This window comes from Pristis pectinata, chromosome 7, assembly GCF_009764475.1.
Source record: "Pristis pectinata isolate sPriPec2 chromosome 7, sPriPec2.1.pri, whole genome shotgun sequence".
Taxonomy (NCBI): Eukaryota; Metazoa; Chordata; class Chondrichthyes; order Rhinopristiformes; family Pristidae; genus Pristis; species Pristis pectinata.
The window spans coordinates 16,431,321-16,447,632 of record NC_067411.1 but is presented as its reverse complement, the minus strand read 5'-3'; positions in this window follow the sequence as shown (position 1 = coordinate 16,447,632).

The window sequence follows — 16,312 nt, the reverse complement described above, 5'->3', positions numbered from 1 at the left end:
AGTTAGAGAGAGAGAAAAAAGCAGATTATAAAATGCTGTGAAAGGTAGAAGGGGAAGAGAGAACACAAGGGAATGTCTGTGAAGAAGAGATTCAATAACTAATCTGTGATGGTGCAGAGTAATGAATCCCACTGGAAATGGAAATACAGAAGAATTATCTGAAATTACTATCGGAATTCGGAAGGAATACTGGAAAGCTGGAACTAAGAATGCTGGAATGTTTATAACCTCAAATTATTGAACTTGAAGTCAAGTTTGGAAGACTGCAAGCAAAAACACAAACTGCTGGTGGAACTCAGCAGGTCAGGCAGCATCCACAGAGACAGAAGGATAGTCGGCATTTTGGGTCAAGACCTTGCATCAGAACTGAGAATGAAGACGGGAGATGGCCACAGAAAGACAGTAATGTGCCCAGACAAGAGATGAACTTGCATTGAATAAGGGAGATGTCATTGCTCAGTTGCTAACCTGTGATCTGCAGCCTGAATGGATTAAAAGGAGTGCAAAAGAGTGTCTTAGCTTGTCCATTGCCACAAAATCTGGCACTGACCACAAAATGTCCTGTAAACAAAGTGGTTACTGAAGGAAATTGAACCACTTACACATAAAGGCTCCAGAATTTGTTTGAGAGCAAAATCAGTACAAACTATGGCTGCGCCTGAAATGTTTGTGATCTCTCAACCCGCTTCGCTTTGTCCACTGGAAAGGTATGTAGCTGTCTATCCCGGTACAGACAGTCTCAGTGACTTCCCTGATACAAAAAAAAGACTAATGTCATGTGCAACAGTCTGGAATGAGCCAGTGGTATAAAAGGTTGAGGATGACAGTGACAATGGCACCCATTACTTGTATCACCCCATTCTCATTCTGAAACATCAGTTCAGCAGTTGACATCAGTCATTCATACCCTCCTGAACAGACTGTAGATCCCACACACATTGCTTCACGGTGAAGCCGAGATGGAAGATGTGGTCCCTGAGGACCCACTGAGCGAATGCTTACTCCTTTCAGCTGTTCTTACTATCTCCTAATTTCAGCTGCTATCCCTCAAATGGAGACCTGTTTGTCATAACTGCAACAGATCTCCTTGAAAGCAGCCAGAGGCGATTGAAAATTATAATACAGATCGGAGAGGATGATCCCTTTAAGTAGCACTGTTACGGGACTGACATCTCGTTCATTTAAATGGGGGTGCTGGATAAGGGAAATACTTATATTACATTATTTTAACATATTTCAATAAATGTTAGCATTTTAATGTAATCTTGATTTCTTTACAACAATTTATATCTCTTTAATTATTGAAATCTATTTGAGTAGTTTTTGCGTTTTTGTTATCAGAGGCATTTAAAACTTCTTCATCAGTCTTCCAGAGTATCAGATGATGGCAAGCTCCTACACTCTGAGGGATGCCTCTCAGGTACAAAGGTTCAGCTCATTCAGCTTGGAGAGCTGTGGATGGACACGAACCATGGGCAGCAAGACCAGGCATCGGGCAAGAGCCAATATTGTTATGTTATGTTATTTATGTAATGGATATCATAATGTCATTATTGTGGCGACTCACCGTCTAGTCGGGCGAACCGGCTCGGCAGTCGGGTCGCGCGGCGTCGGAGCGACGAGGCCCAAGGTGGCGGCGGGCCTCGTCTTTCCGAGCGACGGGGAGAACCCGCGCGCGGGAAAGTCCTGATGATGTAGGACTTACGTCATTGCCGGTTGTTTTGGGCGGGAACATTCTCTCTTAAAGGGCCCGCGCAAGGCGGGAAAATAAACCAGTTCTGTTTGGCAATCCTCCGAGTAGAGTCTTGTTTTATTCCGCGGTAGCAACCGCTACATTGGTGACCCCGACGGTCCAAACGGCTTTTGGACCCACGAAATGGACGACAGCGCAGCAGCCAACGCAGTGGCCCTCAAGCTGCCCACCTTTTGGACACTTCGGCCCAGCGTCTGGTTTGACCAGGCCAAAGCGCAATTCCACCTTCGGCAGATCACCTCCAACTCCACGAAGTACTACCGTGTGGTTAGCTCTCTGGACCAGGAGACAGCCGACCAGGTTGGAGACTTCATCCAGTCGCCTCCGGAAGAAGATAAGTACCCGGCTTTCAAAGACCTTTTGATCCGGACCTTCCGCCTCTTCCGTCGTGAGCGCGCCGCCCGCCTGCTTCATCTGGATGGCCTGGGGGACAGATCCCCATCCGCCCTAATGAATGAGATGCTGGCATTGGCCGAGGGACACAAGCCATGCCTGATGTTCGAACAGGCCTTCCTCGAACAGCTCCCCGATGACATCCACTTGTTGTTAGCTGACGCCGACTTCAGCAACCCCCGTGAGGTGGCCGCCCGGGCAGATGTCCTGTGGAGGGCCAAGCGCGAGAGCGGTTCGTCCCTCAGTCAAATCACCAGGCCGCGAGCCCAACGCCCGCCTCGCCTGGCCCCAGCAACCGAGCAGCCATGCCCCAGGAATGCAGACGACGACACGGGTGACCAGCTGTGCTTCTACCATCAGAGGTGCGGTGCGGAGGCCCGTCGATGCCGCCCACCCTGCAAGTTTCAGGGAAACGCCAGGGCCAGCCGCCGCTGATGGCTACGGCGGCTGTCCGCCGACAGAGCCTCCTCTTCGTTCAGGACAAGAAATCTGGACGGCATTTCCTCGTTGATACTGGATCGGAGGTCAGTATTTTGCCCCCGACAGGCCGCGACACTCGTGACAGGCCACCAGGTCCTCTACTCAATGCCACCAACGGTACAACGATACGGTCTTTCGGCACCCGTACGCTTCAATTACACTTTGGCGGCAGCCGTTTTACCTGGACCTTTACCCTTGCCACCGTCGCCCGACCACTCCTAGGAGCCGATTTCCTTCGGGCCCACAACCTGTTAGTCGACCTGCGAAGGAAGCGGTTAGTCCACTCTAGCACTCTCTGGACCTATCCCCTGGGAGAAATCAGCACACCAGCCCCGCGCCTGGACTCCATTTCCCTTTCTGGCGACGATTTCGCCAAGCTCCTAGCCGAATTCCCATCGATTTTGGCACCTTTGTTTACAAATTCTAGGCCCACACACAGGGTACGACACCACATCATTACCACAGGGCCACCCCTTCATGCCCGAGCACGACGATTACCTCCAGACAAGCTCCACCTGGCAAAGGAAGAGTTCCGTCACATGGAGGAGCTGGGGATTGTTCGCAGGTCAGACAGCCCCTGGGCCTCCCCCCTGCACATGGTCCCCAAAGCCACCGGAGGGTGGAGGCCCTGCGGCGACTACCGCAGGCTGAATGACGCCACCACCCCGGACCGCTATCCCATCCCTCACATCCAGGACTTCACAGCGGACTTACACGGGGCCCGCATCTTTTCCAAAGTCGACCTCGTTAGGGGATACCACCAAATCCCGGTCCATCCGGATGATGTCCCCAAAACTGCCATTATCACCCCATTCGGCCTGTTCGAAATCCTTCGGATGCCGTTCGGCCTTAAGAACGCCGCGCAGACCTTCCAGTGGCTGATGGACGCGGTAGGCCGAGACCTGGACTTGGTGTTCATTTACTTGGACGACATACTGATCGCCAGCCGTAACCGCCAGGAACACCTTTCCCACCTCCGCCAGCTGTATTCCCGCCTCCGCGATTTCGGCCTCACAATCAACCCGTCCAAGTGCCAATTCAGACTTGACTCTATCGATTTCCTCGGCCACAAAATCACCAGCGACGGGGCAACACCCCTACCCGCCAAGGTGGATGCTATCCACCATTTTGCCCGCCCCGACACAGTCAAAGGCCTACAGGAATTCCTTGGGATGGTCAACTTTTACCATCGTTTCATCCCTGCAGCAGCCCGTATCATGCGCCCTCTGTTCTCGCTGCTGGCTGGTAAGGGCAAGGACATCACCTGGACTGACGAGGCTGCGGCTGCTTTCGTTAAGGCCAAAGACGCCCTGGCAGACGCCACGATGCTGGTACACCCCAGGACTGACGTCCCGACTGCCCTCACGGTAGACGCGTCCAACACCGCAGTGGGTGGGGTACTGGAACAGCTACTCGAAGACCGCTGGCAACCCTTGGCATTTTTCAGCAAGCACCTTAGACCGCCCGAACTGAAATACAGCGCTTTTGATCGGGAACTTCTAGCGCTGTATCTGGCGGTCCGGCATTTCCGATACTTTCTAGAAGGCAGGCCTTTCACCGCTTTCACTGATCATAAGCCTCTGTCCTTTGCCTTCTCCAAAGTCTCCGATCCCTGGTCAGCTCGTCAGCAGAGACATTTATCCTACATTTCCGAGTTCACAACTGACATCCAACATGTCTCCGGAAAGGATAATGTCGTTGCTGATGCACTTTCCAGACCAACCATCCACAACCTATCCTGGGTGTCGACTACACGGCCCTAGCTGACGCACAGCAAGCCGACGACGAACTGCCCAGCTACAGAACCGCAGTCTCGGGTCTGCAGCTCCGAGATTTCTTGGTTGGTCCAGGTCAGCGGACCCTACTTTGCGACGTTGCGACTGGTCAGCCCCGCCCTATAGTCCCTGCAGCCTGGCGGAGACGCGTTTTTGACTCGGTACATGGGTTGGCGCACCCGTCCATCAGATCTACTGTCCGACTGGTCGCCAGCAAGTTTGTCTGGCATGGCCTGTGCAAACAGATCAGTGAGTGGGCCAGGACTTGTCCGCACTGCCAGACGTCAAAAATCCAGCGACACACCAAGGTCCCACCACAGCAGTTCGAGCCTACCCGTAGGAGGTTCGACCACATACACGTCGACCTCGTGGGCCCTCTGCCGGTTTCAAGAGGAGCCCGGTACCTCTTTACCATCGTGGACCGGTTCACGAGGTGGCCTGAGGCAACCCCCCTGGCTGACGTCACAACTGATTCCTGCACCTGGGCGCTGCTCACAACTTGGGTCTCACGTTTTGGCGTTCCGGCCCACATCACTTCAGACAGAGGCACCCAATTCACTTCCAGTCTCTGGGCTGCATTAGCGAACCTGCTAGGGACGCAGCTGCACACCACCACGGCCTACCATCCTCAATCAAACGGGTTGGTGGAACGTTTTCACCGCCATCTGAAATCGGCCTTGATGGCCCGCCTGAAGGGTCCTAACTGGGTTAACGAGCTGCCTTGGGTCCTGCTCGGCATACGCACTGCCCCCAAAGAAGACCTCCGCACTTCGTCAGCTGAGCTTGTATACGGGGCGCCACTAGTTGTCCCCAGGGATTTCATACCTGCCCTTCGGGACCAAGGGGAACAACCCCCAGCAGTCCTACAAAGACTGTGTGAGAAGCTTGGCGCCTTGGCCCCGATTCCCACCTCACGGCACGGTCAAGCCCCATCCTGCCAGCCCAAGGAACTACGGGACTGTAAGTTTGTTTTCGTTCGTAGGGGCACACCTCTTGCGCCATTGCAACGACCATATGAGGGACCGTTCCGAGTCATATGGAATAACGGATCCACTTTTATTTTGGACATTGGAGGCAGGGAACAGGTTTTCACGGCGGACCGCCTCAAACCAGCCCATTTGGATCTGCAACAGCCTGTCGAGGTTGCCACGCTGCGACGCAGAGGCCGCCCCCCTAAGCGGCAGCTGGCACAGCCCACGGACCTTGGGGACTGTCTCGCCGGTTCGGGGGGGGGGGGGGGTTGTGTGGCGACTCACCGTCTAGTCGGGCGAACCGGCTCGGCAGTCGGGTCGCGCGACGAGGCCCAAGGTGGCGGCGGGCCTCGTCTTTCCGAGCGACGGGGAGAACCCGCGCGCGGTAAAGTCCTGATGACGTAGGACTTACGTCATTGCTGGTTGTTTTGGGCGGGAACATTCTCCCTTAAAGGGCCCGCGCAAGGCGGGAAAATAAACCAGTTCTGTTTGGCAATCCTCTGAGTAGAGTCTTGTTTTATTCCGCGGTAGCAACCGCTACATTATGTTTTTTTTTTCAGTTTACAAGAAGATGTAGGAGCAGAATTAGGCCATTCAGCCTATCGAGTCTGCTCCAGCATTTAACAGTACTTGATTGTATATGCAGTAAACATATAATTTATGTTAAGTCTATGTTATATTGTATTTATATTTCTTCACAACACAGGAGGTCATTCAGCTTACTGAGACTTTCCCAGGTCTCAAAGCAAACGTATTCCCTCATTCATTCTCTATCCTCTATCATTCACCTGCCACTGTCTCCCAACTCGGCCACTCCGCCTGGCACAACCTGCCTGTCATCTTACACTCCTCCTCACTCGACTAATCACCTCGGACTCTGTTCTCCCCACTCCCCTTCTCCTCATTATACTAGCTATCTCACCTCTCCACTCTCAGTCCTGATGCAGGGTTTTGACTTGAAACGTCGACAATTCCTTCCCCCCCACCTCCCCCCTCCCCCCACTCCCACCCCCCCAACCCTCCCCCCCACACATACTTCTCAACCTGCTGGTTCTTCCAGCAGATTGTTTGTTGCTCATTCACCCATTTGTTTCCCTGTAAACTGTCCTCTTGCACATGACCATCGACACCCCCAGCCACCCTCCAATTCGTCAACTAGCCACCTACGTAAGAGGGAATTTACAGGGGCTAATTAACCAAACAACTAACCCATCTTTGGGATGTGGGATGAAATGGGAGCACCTAGGGAAAACCCATACAGTTACACGGAGAACATGCAAACTCCACATAGAAGGCACTGGAGTCAGGTTTAAACCAAGGTTGCTGGAGCTGTGAGACAATTATACAACCTGCAGCACCATTCGGTAGTGTAGAGGTACTATTACAGCGCCAGCAACCCAGGTTCAATTCTGGCCACTGTCTGTAAGGAGTTTGTACGTTCTCTCCGTGACTGCGTGGGTTTCCTCCTGGTGCTCTGGTTTCCTCCCACATTCCAAAGACGTACGGGTTAGGAAGTTGTAGGCATGCTATGTTGGTGCTGGAAGCATGGCGACACTTGCGGGCTGCCCCAAAAAAGCTGAGTGCAAAAGATGCATTTCACTGTGTGTTTCGATGTACATGTGACTAATAAAGATATCTTATCTTATCTTATGATTTGTACATGTTAACTTAAGGTTTGCCTCACTGAATAACATCAAATAGTAGAATGCAATTATGACACTCAAATCCCAAGTAGTGAAAGAGTACAAAGAGGAACGTTAATACAGCTGTAAGTTTGAAATTAAAAATTTTCAACATTCATCAGCGTTATAGAATTAGAAGGAATTCCTCCTCATATATTAACCAATCATTCCACCATTTTCTCTGGAACCAGTAATATTGACATACGATACAGATATGTGTATAATTAGCAGTGTTTTCGTTTGAAAATATTTGCATTCATTTGCCAGAGATTAGTCTAATTTTATGTTAAAACAAGAGTGTTGAATCAAAACAATTTTTCACATCATTACATGTTTTATGAGGTCTATGACAGTACAATGACTATTTTCCAACAGCTGCTTTGTTTTAACTGTTCTAATCCCATGAGCCACCTTATGAATGCATTTTGATGTACACAGTTATGAATACCTCACTAACACCAAAGAAAATGAACAGATGTTGTAGGTATCTAAGGAGAAACAATATACAGGTTCAACTAATACCCAAGCAGTTTACTTGGAACTCAGTCCCTTGATTCAGCAAGCATGTTTCCTCTTGGAAAGATCAGCTCCAGATGTTTTTAAATAAGCAATCCTTGATTTCAATTGAATACTACATATTGTAAATAGGTACATAATGCTGCTTGCTGGCACTTCTGCTAAGAATAATATAACATGATAGCCTTGTCAGCTAGTTATAAAGTGCACCAGATGCTGAAGATGATCAGCATGCATTTATAAGGATTTATGCTCTATGCTGCATCATTTATTTAAAAAGGGAAAATGGGTGAATAATTTGACCTTGATTGCCTCTGCTAACTGCAGGCAGGAGTATCTGGCTATTAAAAGCATCACACCAGAATTTCCAGTCAGCAGCAAGCCACTAACCTTAGCTGCTGACCTAAAAATTCACACTTACCTTCCTTGTACACACTATTGAGAACTCGCTTGGCAGCAGACACATGGAAACCACTACCACCCACAACGTCTCCTCTAAGTCACACACCATTCTGACTTGGAAATATATCGCCATTCCTTCATTATCACTGGGTCGAAATTCTGCAACTCCCTCCCCATCTGCACTGTGGGAGTATCTTCATCAGAAAGACTGTTGTGGCTCATCACCTACTCAAGGGCAATTCGGGATGGGAAATAAATGCAAGCTTTGTCAGAGATGCCAGATCCTGAACAATGAATAAATAAAATAAGTTTGAGCTCCAAATTTAGCATTAAGGCATCATTAAACAGCATATTCTGTAATTTGGGTGTGGGGCAGAACAAGCCTAAATGTCCAATCGACAGAAAAATGTATGTTTCCAACTGGCCAAGTTATAGTTAGTCAGCTGATAAAACAAAAACAAAAATTATGAATGTTTCTGATTGTATTTTGAGACTCTTGGTTCGAGGTACCCTAAGAGTGGAACATTATTCCTGCATCTACCCTTACAAGAGGAAAAGAATTTTGTTTGCTACAATGAGATCACTTCTCAATCTTGTAAACTCAAGAGAGAAGCTGCCCGTCTGTTCAATTTCTCCTCATACAGCAAACCCAGCATCTTGGGAATCAACCTGGGGAACCCTGGTTTCACTTCAGAGTGAGACAAATCAAACTTGTCCACAATAATTGTGGCCAGTTTTACCAGGCCCTATAATTGGAGCAAAATGTCTCTTCTCTTGTGCTAAAACCTTCTTGCAATAAAGGCCAACATATTGTTTGCCTTCTTCATTGCTTGCTGTATCTGCAAGTTAACTTTCAATGATTCATGTACAAGGTCACTCTAAACACAAACACCATTTAATCTCCGACCATTAAAAATATACTTCACCTTTTTATTCTACCAAAGTGGATGGTACCTCACACATTTCCACATGATATTCCTTGCCTATTCACCGAGCCTATCCACTCTGTAACTTCCTATGAAAGTTCTTTGCATCATGTTCATAGCCCACACTGCCGTCCTGTTTTGCTTCATTAGCAAAGATATAGTATACTTTATCCTCCCATCTAAATCTGTGATATGGATTATGATGAGCTGGAGTGGAAACACCCACTGGTCTCAACCTAGAAGAAGACCTGCTTATTTCTACTCTTTTTTCTGTCCAGTAGCTAAACCTTAATTCATGACAGTATATTACCTGCCATTTAATGTGCTTTAATTTTCTTTCGTCATCTCTGTGTGGCATCTCTTTGAAGTCCTTCTATAAAGTCCAAAATACATGACATCAACTGGTCCAAGGTCACGGTACTGGTTTATTATTGACACACATACCAAGATACAGTGAAACCCTTAGCTTTGCAAGCCATCCATACAGATTATTTCAAAACATAAGTATCTTGAGGTGGTACAAGGGAAAAGCAATAACAGAATGCAGAATATAATATTACAGTGACAGTTACAGAGAAAGTACAGTGCAGGTAGACAATAAGGTGCAAGGGCTACGATGAAGTAGATTGTGAGGACAAGAGTTCAGGAGTTGTATAACTAGGATAGAAGTTGTCCTCGAGACTGGTGGTGCGTGATTTCAAGTTTTTGTATGTTCTGTCCGATGAAAGGGAGAAGAGAGAATTTCTGAGGGGGTGGGGACTTTAATTATGTTGGCTGCTTTTCTGAGGCAGCAAGAAGTGTAGACAGAGTCCATGGGGGAAAACTGGTTTTCATGATGGATTGAGCTGTGTCCACAGCTCTCTACAATTTCTTACAGTCTCGAAAAGAGCAGTTGCCATACCAAACTGTAATGCATCCGGATAGGATGCTTTCAATGGTACATCTATAAAAATTGGAGAGAGTCAATGGGGACTAGCTACAACATGATTTCCCTTTCATGAATCCGATTTTATCATTCTTTAAGTCCCCTGTTACCACTTAAGAATTCCAGCATTTTCTCACTGTTGATGTCATTTTAGTATGACTGGTATGTGTTTAGTATCAGTGACTAAAGATGAATTTCTTCAAAAATATGATATTATATTCCAAAAGAACAATCCTCGAGTCATTGCATCTTTGCAGCATTATTTTAAGTCTCCATTAATTACTTAATTCAGCATAATTGAACTGCCCAGTAGATTCTTCATTCAATGAGATAAATTGCCTTGAAGCCACAGATGTTGAATAATTCAACTCCCAAATTAAAGAAGATCAAAACTTGCATCTTGATTGTTTCTTTCTGACTCCTCCTTAATTCATGGACTGCTTGAACTTTATATTCTGCTTTTGAAACATTTAACTATGTGCTATCCTTGGGTACTCCACGATACCGAAAATATAATTCAAAGTAATTTCTGCAGAGCTGTATGTTAATCTTTACTTAAGCAAAGTATAATTTTCAAGGTAATTGGTAATTGGTTTATTATTATCACATGTACCAAGATACAGTGAAAAACTTTGTTTTGCATGCTATCTGTCTGATCATTTCAAAACATAAGTGCATCGAGGTAGTACAAGGAAAAAGTAATAACAGAAAGCAGAATATAGTGTTACAGTTAATGATACAAAGAAAGTCCAGTGCAGATAGACAATACGGTGCAAGAGCCACAATGAGGTAGATTGTGAGGTCAAGAATTCAACTTTTTCGTACAAGAAGCCTGCACAAGGGTCTCGTAACAGCTTGATAGAAGCTGCCCTTGAGCCTGGTGATGCGTGTTTTCAAGCTTTTGTATCTTCTGCTTGATGGAAAGAGGAAGAAGGGAGAATGTCCAGGGCGTGAGGCGTCTTTGATTACGCTGGCTGCTTTTCCGAGGCAGTGGGAAGTGTAGACGAAGTCCATGGAGGGGAGGCTGGTTATAGTGATGGACTATTTGAGAGTAAAGTCTTCATTCCCCAGTCACTTCACTTGGGAGATCTGGATAGGAAAATTGGGTGCTGAAGACCCAATTTATATTACTCTTAATCTTTTTTAGCAATTGTTCTTAACTGGAAGAAAAATTGAAGCATCACAAATCATGTGATGAACTCCATCCTCAACTCCCAGACCAGCACTCATATCAAGCAACATTGGTAAAAATTAACATGGTCAATACTCCTATATCGTGACAGTCAAACCTCTTCAATCTCACCATTCATTTCCATGACAATATCTATGTGGATTGCTGGGCTGACCTGAGCTGATATTGTATGAGCTGACCTGACCTCATGTTCCTGATGAAATGAACACAGCTTGTCCATCCCAGCATCTAAATACTTACAATAGCTCAATCATTTTGAAGGCTGTGCAGCTGCAAAGTGCTTTCCAAAGGTGTCGAGCAAGATACAGTGGGGGAAATCAATGACAGGAGTATCAGACAACATGTAGTAAGAAAACCAGTTGATGACCAGAAAAAAAAGGAAGTATCAGAAAACAAGAGTTCTGAAAATATTGACAAATTATGTTGGGATTCCATACAGCCAATACAAATAAAACTCAATAGCAGACTATAAGCTTGGTGAATGCCTTCTGTCTATTTTCAATACTTGTTAAAGGGAACATTTAAGGGTAAGTATTGGGTTTAAATTGTTGGCCTTTACCAATGATTCCATTGAGTAAACAGTAATCATTCAAATGCCAGTCAACCCCAACAACATGTCCAGAATGATAAAGAAATTGATGGTACTTGCGAGAGTAACTATAAAGCGCCACATTACTTGATATTTTCACATACAGCTAATACAAACTGAGTAATCACAGCTGCTCTCCAATTCTCACTAGAAGCTCCAATCCTTGCAATGGAATATGTATATTTGAACGTTTTGCCTCAAAAATCACAGTTGTGCATTCAGACACCACTGTAAATAATGATCAATCTGGAGTTACTTCCATAACACATGTAGCGTTTAAGAGTTGCCCTTGCCTTGGAGGCATTGTTCTCATCTTGTCAGGAATCTTCTTGGGTGGTGGTGTGGAGGCAGGTACATTGGTCAAATTCAAGAGATTGCGAGATAAGCATATGGAGGAATTTAAAATAGAGGGATATGTGGGAGGAAGGGGTTAGATAGTCGTAGGTGAGGTTTAAAGGTCGGCACAACATTGTGCGCCGAAGGGCCTGTATTGTGCTGTACTGTTCTATGATTCAAGTTCCATTCTAGGGACTATGGAAAAGAATTTAGATGGAAATGTCAGAACATTACTGAGCAAGTGATACAATGCCAGTGGTGCTCACTTTCAGAAAGGGTGTTGAACTCAGGTTCCTGTCAGCCCTTTAGAAATGCAGTGAGGACCTATGAGCTTTGTACAAAAAAGTGCAAGGCAACCCTCGTTACCATAACAGATCATCTGCCCTCATTGCTATTCATATTTGCAGAAAGTGTACAGGACTCTTAAGTTACCATAGCCAGGTAGTTACAAGCTGTGATTTCAAGTTTATGATTGCTTTATATGGCTGGTTTAATGGTGGAGAGGAATATTATACAAGTAAGCTAAGCTTTCATACAGTAAACATATCTGAAAGTCTTATATCCTATAGTGTAGCATGATAACTGCCAGATTAAATGTATGAGGTATGAAACAAATTATTGTGTGGATTGGCAATGGATGCTGTGGTGAAATATAGAACAGGGTCAGATGTTGTACCTCCGAATTAAAACTCAGTTCAAAAGAAATCTTTGCAGAAACTCTCAATTGTTCATTTGAATAAACTTTTTTCAGCTGCTCATAATAATTTTCCAAATTCATGTCAGCTTTGGAATAACATGTAATTTTATGTTTACATTTTTGGTTCAGCAGGAGCCAAAATCTAACTTCTGGTGTTTTCTTGCATTTTTGCTTCAACTTTCTTTATCAAAAAAATCTCCTCAATGTAATTCGAGGTGTATTTCTTTAAAATGCCTTATCATGATAACACCAGAAAGATTTGCATTAAAGCAAGAATTTCTTCATGGATTCTGCTCAGATGTCTCTCAATCTGAGTAGAACGGACTGAAATTTCACTGAGAATGAAGAAATGTTGAGAGTAAGTTGTGATTTAACTTAATAGATGTTAGCATATCTGAGATCTTTTAAGATCCTCAAATCATTAGTAGGGAAATTATTGGAATATAATCTAAGGGCCAGGATTTATGTTCACTTGGAAAAGAAAAGACTGATTTGGAGGAGTCAATGTGGTTTTGTGCAGGGGAAATCCACCTCACAAATCTGACTGAGCTTCTTGAAGAGGAAACCAAAGCGATAAATGTTCGGTAGATGTGGTTTATACGGACTTCAGCAAGACTTTTGACAAAATTCTGCACAGTAGGTTGATCTAGAAGGTTGAGGTACGTGTCATCTAAGGTGTGTTGGAAAACTGGATCCAAATTTGACTTGGTGACAGGATGCAGAGAGTAGAGTCAAAGCTTGTTTTTGATCGAAAGTCTGTAACCAGCGGTATATTGCAGGGATCGGTGCTGGGACCACTGTCGTTTGACATTTATAGAAGTGATTTAGATGAGAATGTATGTGATTGGTAAGTTGCTGATGACACAGAAACTGGTGGAGTAGTAGGTACTGAAGAAGGTTGTGAAAGGATACAGAGTGATATAGATCAGTTGGAAAATTGGGCAGAGTGGAGGCAGATGGAATTTAAGTCCTTATCCCAGAATGGAAATGTCAAATACGAAAGATATATAGGTCCAAGGTGAGAAGGAGAAAATTTAAAGGAGATTTGAGAGGCAAGTGTTTTTACATAAAGAATGGTTGGTCCCTGGAACGTGCTGCCAGATAGGTAGTAGAATGTGGTAGAAGATGATAAATAGCAAATCTAAGAGGCATTTAGACAGGCAGGGAATAGGTGGATGCAGGCAATCTGCAGGCAGATGGGATTAGTTTAATTTGGCATCAGACATGGCGGGCCAACAGGCCTGTTCCTGTACTGCACTGTTCTATGTTCTATGTAATTGTGAGGTAATGCACTTTGATATGTCAAAAACTAACAGGGCATATACAGTAAATGGCAGGGACCTCAGGAGTGTTGATGTACAGAGGGACCTTGGGATGCAAGTTCACAGCTCCCTGAAAATAGTGACACAGATGAATAGGGTCATGAATAAGTCATTCTGCATGCTTGCCTTCACAGGTCAAGCCATTGAGTATAAGAGTTGCAGCTGTCCAAAACATTGGTCAGGCTGCAGATGGAGCATTGTGTACAGTTCTGGTTGCCACACTACAGGGAGGATGTGGTAGCGTGGTGGGATGTGGGAATTCACAACTGAAGATCATTAGTACAGACATCTAGATTACTAGACCAGTATGCTGCACTTGCCATGACATTGACCACCAAATGCAGTGAGACCTAACCATTATCTCACCTATCATATCTATGGGAGACTGTAACAGGACGATGGGGCATTACTGGAGCTAAACGTTCAGCCATCAATGAATTTTCTAATCAGACAAATCTATGCAGCATCTCAGAGACAGAATAGCTTTTTCTTCTTTTTAAGTTTCCTTTAAGCTGTTTTAAGGGAGGGAGTTATTGATCTAAAAGGTTTTTTTTGAAGAATGATTTATTCCAGTATATTTCTCCAAATGTAAGGGCTTTTTGCCATATTTGGTCAACTAACAATAAAAAACAAGGTGTTGCTGTGCGTGCTGGTCACAATTGAATGCTGAACACATTTGTGTGAAATATCATTGCCTGCCATTTAACCCAGTGTCAAAATAGAGAGCTGAGGAATAACTGCTCCATAAAATTCATGTGGCAGAATCAACCATCATTTTTAAAAGCATGAAATAATTGTGAAGCTGATCTTTGGGTCTGCAGTCAGAAAACTCCTTTTCTATTTGTATGTATCCTGGGTTTTTCCAGCATTTTCTGCTTTTATTTCAGATTTCCAGCATCTGCAGATTGTTGAGTTTCTTAAGCGAAGCACGGTTAATGTTTGGATTGCACCACCTGCAAGGGCAGTGGATAATAGGTTTTGAAATAATACTGAAGACAAACAAGCAGCACATGGAGATGAAGCAAGAGAATAGACCTGACATTTCACAAGAGTGAGTGACCATTGAAGGATTGAATGACCTCCTTGTGCTTCAGCAGTGTTCTGCAGTGCTCTGAGCATCAGAACACTTCAGAAAGGACACTAAGGTACTGGAGAGGCTGCAGAAGAGAATGACTAGAGTGGCACCAGGTGGAACTTTGCCTGTGAAGATCAGAGATGCTGGAGCAGATGTGACACAGGCATTCAAAACATTGAAAAGTTTAGACGGAGTAAATAAAGAAGAGCTGTTTCCAGTGGTGGAGGCTTTGGTCACAAGAGGAAACAGTTTGAAGGGTCAGGCCAAAAGAATGAGAGGTGACATCAGAAATAGTTGTCCAGGTAGCCAGCTGAAGCAGAATCAGTGATACATTCAAAAGGGAACTGGATACGTACACGGAAGGGAAAAACAATACATGGACATGGGGCAAGAGCCAGAGAATGGGAACGATTAGAAAGTTCTACCAAAGGGCCTTCACTGACACAGTGGATAGAACAGCTTCTTCCTGTCCTGTCCCATTCTCTGATTTTATAAGATGAAATATTGGAAGGCAATGTCCAGATGCTTGTTCACACTAACCTTGCCAGTCCCTATGGTAACTCTTTGATTGGTGTATTCTCTGAGCTACATTGTCTTTCCAGCACTAGTGCTGACAATTTCTCTTCCACTTAATTCCTTCTCAATGAACTTCAGCCTCAAAAGCAGTTTCAGAATACCAGAGTGAACCAGTTACTTCGTATCTGGAATCACACCACCTCCAACCCCTGTTATGTCTTTACCATCCCTCCTGACCACCCCCTCTCCAGCACTGAACTGTCAGTGCTCAGCTGGGGCCTCACCTTTGTGCTCCTACGCCCACACCTTAGTGAGGTCCGGGCCCAACACAACATCGAGCTCGTCCTTCGCCGCTTCCGCCTCCATGTCCATTTCTTCAGCAAATGATCATCACTCCCCCACTGACGACCCCTTCTCCCATCTCCAACACTCCTCTTCTGCTTAGACTCCCCCTTCTGGTCTTTCACCCTCTCTTGATCTTTTTATTTCCAATTCCCATTGCAACACTGACCTCGTGACTTCTCTACTCCCCTCACCTACTGCTTCAGCCTCCCCAAACAGGCAGCACTCCACTCACCAATTCCCACCTCGTCATCATCAAACCAGCAGACAAGGGGAGGTGCCTTGGTAGTCTGGTGCACTAACTTCTCCCTTGCAGAGGCCAAGTGCTAGCTTTCTGACATCTCCTCGCACTTCTCTCTGGACCATGACCCCATCAATTGAACACCAGGCCATCATCTCCCAGACCGTTTCAGATTGCGG